Genomic DNA, 7,536 nt, shown 5'->3' on the forward strand with positions numbered 1-7,536 from the left:
TCGGCAGAGGGGGACCCCCCCGTCTCTAGACCCCTCCCCACCTGAGCCTTCCAGCAGCTGTCCTGTGAAGACAGAAGAGCTGCCCGTGAGCCCGGGACTGCTAATTCCAGATGACACTGGACCTTTTTACCTCCTACCGCAGTCTTCACTCGAAGCCACAGGGGTGCGGACGGTTCTTGGCCACAAGGAACAAAGTTAAGGATGTCATCCATCTCCCGTGGGAAGGGGCAGGCGGGTCTGATTTGCTCAATGCGCCCCAGTTCTATGCACGGAGACCTGGGGTCGGCACTCATTTATAGGTTTTTTTTTTTTCCCTCCGAACTGCCTGGGCCATGATATAAAGTGTCCCTTTGCAAGGAGCGTGGCTGTTTCGGGGCCCTGATGCCACCCAGGCGGCAGGAAGTCGGCCGACCCCCGCTCCCCCTGCAGCAGACAGGCCAGGGGTGCTCTCCTGAGAAGTCTGTGCCACACGAGCACGGAACGGAGAGAGGGCGACAGCGGACTTCCCGAGTCAGGACGGACTTCCGGAGCCGGTCCCTGCCACGATTCCTTCTTTCACGGTCACATCTCAACCCCCGCTAGGCTGTCGGGCCGATGTATTACAGGGGGTCCTTCAGAGCGCCTTGCTGGGGGCCCCGCCTTCGGTCGCTACAGAGCGGTGCGTGTCCTGCGTAGCCACGCTTTCTCCCGCCGCGCGCCGGACCCTATTTGCTTCGCCACGTCACTTCCGGGAGTCACTTCCGGGAGGCGAAGCGGGGACTGAGCGCAGTGCCGGGGAGCTGGTCCCGCGGCCCCCGGGCGGGCGGCCGACCTGGTGGGTGTCCAGGCGCTGACTCCACACCTTCCTTTTTGCTCTGTGTTTCCATGGGCCCAACTGGTGACGGTAAAGCCGTGGTTACGGGCAAGATGTTGCTTTTAAATCTTGAGCTCTTCTCGCCCTCGCCCCTCGGTGCTACGGCCCCGAGGGAGGCAGCGAAGGGCCCGGCGTTCCAAAGGCCCCGCTCGAGCTCTGTGCAGGGGGACATGTGCTTCCAGAGCGGAGCCATTTCTCGGCACATCGGTCTATTTTTGCAGCAGAGCTGGCTGCCCTGTGCCAGAGTTTCTTACCACAAATAGAACTTCTGGAAGGGCTTCCTGGTTTCCTCTCGGCTTTCAGACACCTCTTCACATTTCATTTGGCTTCCCTTCCGTGGCCCCAGAAGGGAATATTTGGAGTCTCTTCTGTTTTGATTTGCAGGCACCTCTTGAGACTCCCTCCGGGGAAGCCTCTGGGGGTGGTAGCAAGCCCCAGGGGAAGCCAGAGAGCCAGTGTGGATCCCAGACTGTAGGCTCTCTGCCCCGGGGGGCAGGTGATAACAAAGCACAGGTGCCCACTCCCAGCGTCCCTGTCCCCTCAGATCCCTGCCCTCCCAGCCACCTCTGGCCCCCACCTGTCATTTGACGCAGGATTTGAGAGCTCACTGCACGAAGTGTCACAGAACTCCAGTGATCTACAGCCGAGGTAAGGCACACTTACCTACCAGGGGATGTGGGCAGTCCCGACACTCTAGAAGAAATCCTCAGGCACCAGAGTGCAACAGGTGGAGGGAAATAAAAGATCGCCTTGCTAACCTGCTAGGGATTGCCAACCAGGCAGGAGTTAGGTGTACCCAAGAGTAGCCTGAGTTCGTCAAAGTACGAGGCTACAAGAAACGGGAAGGCCACTAGAGAGCTTTGGAAGATTCCAGAACAACAGCAAACCCAATCATTTGAAAGGCACCAACATTATGTATGTATCTCAACTCCTCTCTTGAGCAATGTGGCCATTAAGAGCTCAGTCTCTGGTAGACGGACTGTGTTCCAATTTGAGTTCTGCCACTGACAAGCTGTGTGACCTCGGGCTGTTGCTAAATTGCTCTAAGCCTTCCTTTCCTCGCCCGAGGGAACAAAGGGAGTAATAATAATAATAATTATAATGCACCCGGCACATAAGTACGAATCACAGGTGCCTAGAAGAACGAGACCCTTAACATGAAAGAGTAACATTTTCCACATGGTTCTAACTATCCACCATCTAAAGATGTGAACCAGCTGAGAGGTGATGACTTTTAATGTGAACTAGCGATAGAAGTGACCTTGCCCTTGGATTTGCTCCTGGCCCTCACACAGTCCGTTTATAAAATGTGTGCATTTCCCTTGCAGCTTTCCCAAGACCAGTGGCTCCCAGACCTGAGCAAACACCAGAAATAGCCAGAGGGCCTGTTTCCAGACAGCTGGGCCCCACCCCTGGAGTCTGTGACTCAGTGGGACTGGGGGTGAGGTCCAGGAATTTGCATCTCTAATAAGCTCTCAGGTGGTGCCTACGCAGCAGCCAGCAGCTGGGAACACACAGCTTCAAGGACCAAGGTGCGCCTTGTAGCTCTGGAGCCGCACCTAGGGCTTCGGACCTGAAATGACTGGCTGGCTCACTAGGCAGGTGGGCCTTTCGGACACTTTGATGCTCAGAAAAATCGGAAATTGATGCGGACATACATATCCAGAACTGTTATGATGCTCTGCTCCCTGACGCTGTAATCCCCCTCTGGAAGCTGTCCCTTAAGGAATTGTGTAAGATGTGGATGAAGCCTTATCATCACCATGGCTTGGAGGAGGAGGAGGAGGAGGAGGAGGAAGGTCGGGATGGCTAGCGGGGGGTGAAAAGGGGTAATCTGGTCACACCCCAGTGCATGATTCCAGCGGCACACAGGACGTGCACGGTGAGCCAGCCGCCCCAATTCCCTCAGCACGTGTACTGCTGTCGTATCTGTACCCCTGGTCCACGTGATGCCCCTCATGTGGACATAAGGCAGCATCAGGTCTGGAGTGGGCATCATAGTCAGAACTCCCGGGGTTTGAATTCCGGCTCTGCCACTGACTGTGACCTCCAGAGCAAGGTACCTAACCGCCCGGGCTTCGGTTTTATCTTCAATGGGGCATACGATATCTACGTGTCAAAAAATCACAAAGCACTTAAAATAGAGTATGCTCCTATATACATTTCCTAGTGTGCGGGGCTCGAACCCACAAACCGTGACATCATGACCTGAGCCGAGACCAAGAGTTGAATGCTCAACTGACGGAGCCACCCAGGCACCTCAAGAAATTTTACTCGCAAAAAAGCAAGGACTGAAGACTGGAGGAGGAGTTTACTTTGAAATGGAAAGTTCTGGAGAGCAGGGGTTATATGTTTCCAAGGAGGAGACCCTTGGTTTTTCCCAGTGTAAGGGAATGATGGCAGCCAACTGGGCAAAGACCTATTATCAGGGAGTGGGTGGTGGTGGTCGGCTGGAGGGACAGGAGACTGAACTTGAGCGGACGTCCTGGTCCTGGCCGTGAGCTCGGATCTGGGCAATCCCTGACTACGGATGCTGGGCCTCGCAGTGTGCTGCCCCGACTATGCGCTTTCTCAAGCCTGGGTGTCCGTGGAAAGGCTTCAAGTTTCAGAGGGAGTGAGCAGATGGGGAAGGGGAGACAAGGGCTCTGAGGATCCCTGGGGTCGGGGGGAGGACGTGCCTGATTAGCACCCTGTAGAAGAGGGATTCGGCTGGACCGTGGAGAAATGATGGGGGTTGTAAAAAGAAAACATCCCAAGCACTCTCCGTCTCCACCCCTGAGATGCGGACTCCAAAAGTGGCACAAGGCTAAGCTCCCGGACCAGGATCATTCAAGGTGACCAGTAGGCACAGCGCCCCCCTTCGACAAATGAAGAGCAAGTTTCCGGGTAAGATCAGCCCTTCCTGAGTCCAAGGAACGACTCTGGACGCCCAGATTCCAGGTGTTGAGAATTAAGAGGCAGGGCCGACTGGGCCGCAGTGGACAGAGGGGAGGAGATATGAACCGAGTTTACTTTCCTCGTCACTGCAGGGAGGGGGAGGGAACCCCATTCAGTGTTTTGGGAGGCCTGGCCATTTGCCAGTAACGAAGTTTCCACGGGCTGGAGTGGCCGGACAGAGGGGTGCTGTCTCCACCGTCCTTGAGCTGGAGGGGCCAAGGATCAACAAGCAGGTGCCCAGTCCTCAGGCTGGCCCCAGAAATATGCCATGCCACTCCTGCGGATGGGTCCCACGAGGCAGGTCTGGGCACACAGGCCTCCTCCGCACGGGGCTCCCTGGTGCGCACGAGTCACACACACCAGCAAGGTTGTCTGGCTCCAAGCTCTCTGGTCCAGTATTTCCCGGTGTTCCCACTTAAAAGAAACAGGCCTGGGGGGCTCAATCGGTTAAGAGTCTGACTTCGGCTCAGGTCATGATCTCACAGTTTGTGGGTTCAAGCCCCGTGCCGGGCTCTGTGCTGACAGCTCAGAGCCTGGAGCCTGTCTTCTGATTCTGTGTCTCCCTCTCTCTCTCTCTCTCTGCCCTTGCCCTGCTCACGCTCTGTTTCTATCTCTCTCTCAAAAATAAATTAACATCAAAAAAACAAAAAAAAGAAAGAGCCATGGGGATTCAAATTCTTTTCTAAAACACAGAGTCCTCCCTTTGTAAAAAAAAAAAACAAAACAAAACCAAAAACTGTCCTTTCTAATTGTCCTTTTTTTCTTTTTTGACAGGATTATCTTCTCTAAAACATTTCAAACTTAAATGACCCTCTCAGCGTTCGTGAATGTTTCCAGCAGGGACAGCCACTCCAAGAGCTTTACTCGAGTTCAGGTTCGCGGCCTGGCTGAGACCAAGGGGGCCTGACACGGAGATGGGCGAGCGGCAGAAGACAGACTGAGCCACTCTCACCGGGGACAGGACAGCTTGCAGGCCAGGGTGGCTCACAGCCCGGGGAAACACGAACTGGCCTCCAGGTATTCTATTTCCCCTCCTCGACAAAATCGGACGCATCAATTTACCCCATGAATCATTTGGGGGAAAAAAAAGATTTCAGTCGAAGTCATGAAACTTAAGTCATGAGATTAAAAAAAAAAAAAAAGGCATCCAGAAAGATTGCCCTATTTTTAACACTCACTCGTTTCCCAGGTCAGGAGAGAGTGGCCTGGCCTCTGCAGGAAGCAAGGATTACAGTTTTCCTCTCCACGTCACATGAACGGCCCTAAGAGGTTGGAGTGGGGAGTGCGCACTCAGAAAGCACGAGACCCTCTCCGTGCTGTTTGTTGTTTGGCCAGAGTGACAGCTCACTTGAAGAGCACACACGCTGGGCCTCCTGGGTGGCTCAGTCGGTTGAGCGTCCGACTCTTGATTTCAGCTCACGTAATGATCTCACTGCTTGTGGGTTTGAGCCCCATGTGGGGCTCTGTGCTGACAGCACACAGCCTGCTTAGGATTCTCTGTCTGCCCTTCCCCCACTCACACTCTCTCTAAATAAATCAATAGATGTGAAATAAATTAATAAAAAAATACATAAAAGCACACACACTACAACCCACCGTTGTTATTAGGTAAACAGATTTTTGTGCAAGGCAGCAAAGCAATCCAATTGGAAAAGTCTTCCTCACAAATGTGGCTCGAGTAACCGCATATCCACATGGAAATAACAGGCCCTCAAGTCCCGCCTCAGGCCGTACACACAGAAATGAACTCATTTCTGAAATGAATGGATCATACACGTAATCATAAACCCTGGAGCCCTAAAGCTTCTAGAAGAAATGCGAAAGGATACCTTTACAACCTGGGGGTTTCTTAGAAAGGACAGAGATATGGCAAATGACATCCCCACAGATGAGTTCCGGGAAGGAAGGAAGAAAAATGTACAAAATAGATTATTAAAATCAAAAGCTTCTGCCCCGTGAAAGACTGAAAGATACTGTTATGAAAATGAACAAGTTTCTGGGAGGTTGATCCTGAATGTTCTCACCAAAAAAAAAAAAAAAAAGGTGATCATGTGATTATCATGTTGGCAAGCACAATGGTGGTTATTATTTTACAGTGTATGAGTGTATTCGGTCAACACACTGTACGTGTTAAACCTACACAGTATTGGGGCACTTGGGGGGCTCAGTCACATAAGCCTCTGACTTCGACTCAGGTCATGATCTCACAGCTCATGAGTTCAAGCCTCGCCTCGGGCTCTGCGCTGACAGCTCGGAACCTGGAGCCTGCTTCAGATTCTGTGTCTCCCTGTCGCTGCCCCTCCCCTGCTCGCTCTCTGTCTCTGTTGCTCTCTCTTTCTCAAAAGTAAATAAACATTAAAAGAAATTTAAACATACACAAGGTTGTATATCAATTGTATTTCAGTAAGGCTGGAAGAAAAAAGAAACAAGTTATAGACTTGAACTAAACATTTACACGATAATTATCAAAGGACTAATGTCCAGAATATATAATGAGCATCTACAACTTAGTAACAGAGACACAACCCAATAAAATACAGGCAAGGGGACTGAACAGATGCTTCACAGAGGAACAAATACTAATGGCCAATAAGCACATCATCTTACATCATCACGGAAACGCAGAGGAAAACTGCAGTGAGATGTGCTCGACGCCCGCTAGGATGGCTGAAGACCAACAACATCAAGTGCTGCCAACGACACAAGCTACTGGCATGCTCATACACTGTTGGTGAGGATGTAAATGATACAACCACTTCGGAGAAAGGCCTGGGAATTTCTAGAATGTCCCCCAGCAGCTTTATTCATAGAAGCTCCAAACTGGGAACAGCCCAAGCATCTATCAGTTGGAGAACGGATAAAAACATGGAGGCACCTGGGTGGCTCAGTTGGTTAGGCTGAGGTCATAACCTCGACTCAGGTCATGATCTCGCAGTTCAGGAGTTCGAGCCCCATGTCGGGCTCCGTGCTGGCAGCTCAGAGGCTGGGTGGAGACTGCTTCGGATTCTGTGTCCCCCTCTCTGCCCTTCCTGTGTTCTCTCTCTCTCAAAAATAAACAAACATTAAAAAAAATCTTTAAAAAGACTCGGCCACAAACAGGAACTCCTGACACAAGCAACATGAATGAGTCTCAAAAACACCATGCTGAAACAGCTCTCACCAGAGAGCATGTGCTTCAGGGTTCTATTTCCATGAAGTTCTAGAAAAGATCAAATCTGTGGTGGAAAAAAATGCAGGCTGGTAAGTGTCTCTGAGGGGTGGTTGTGGGGTTGGGACTGACTGGGAAGAGGCAGAAGAGAATATTCTGGGGGTGATGGGGATGTTCCGTATCTTGACAGTTCTGGTTGCATTTATGAGAACTTCTCAATTGGTAACATTTAGATTTGAGCATTTCACTGTAAGTTTTATCCCCACTGACCCCCATCAATAAACAAATATTAAACTCTGGCTGATGAGAAGCATGCAGAAGTATCTGGGAGGGGGAGTGCAGCCAACTTTAGGACTTCCTTCAAAATACATCAAAAACTAGGCTGAATTGGGGCACCGGAGTGGCTGTCAGTTGAGTGTCTGACTTGATTTTGGCTCAGGTCACGATTTCAAGGTTTGTGAGTTCGAGCCCTGCTTGGGGCTGATGCTGATGGCCTGGAGCCTGCTTGCGATTCTTTCTCTCTGTCTCTCAAAATAAATAAATAAACTTATAAAAAAAAATAGACTGAATTGATGGAAGAAGGGATGGCTGGTTATGT

The 7,536-nt window shown here is 51.3% G+C and overlaps 1 long non-coding RNA gene across 1 annotated transcript; it reads left to right on the forward strand.

Moving 5' to 3' along the window:
- The first annotated feature begins 760 nt into the window (after positions 1–760).
- On the forward strand, positions 761–6,795 carry LOC144239313 (uncharacterized). The gene is made up of 3 exons (XR_013337383.1): positions 761–1,501; positions 2,182–2,586; positions 4,565–6,795. It is a non-coding gene; the product is annotated as an uncharacterized LOC144239313 (long non-coding RNA).
- Positions 6,796–7,536: the final 741 nt, after the last annotated feature.

Source organism: Crocuta crocuta, unplaced genomic scaffold, assembly GCF_008692635.1.
Source record: "Crocuta crocuta isolate KB4526 unplaced genomic scaffold, BGI_CrCroc_1.0 scaffold16, whole genome shotgun sequence".
NCBI classification, from domain to species: domain Eukaryota; kingdom Metazoa; phylum Chordata; class Mammalia; order Carnivora; family Hyaenidae; genus Crocuta; species Crocuta crocuta.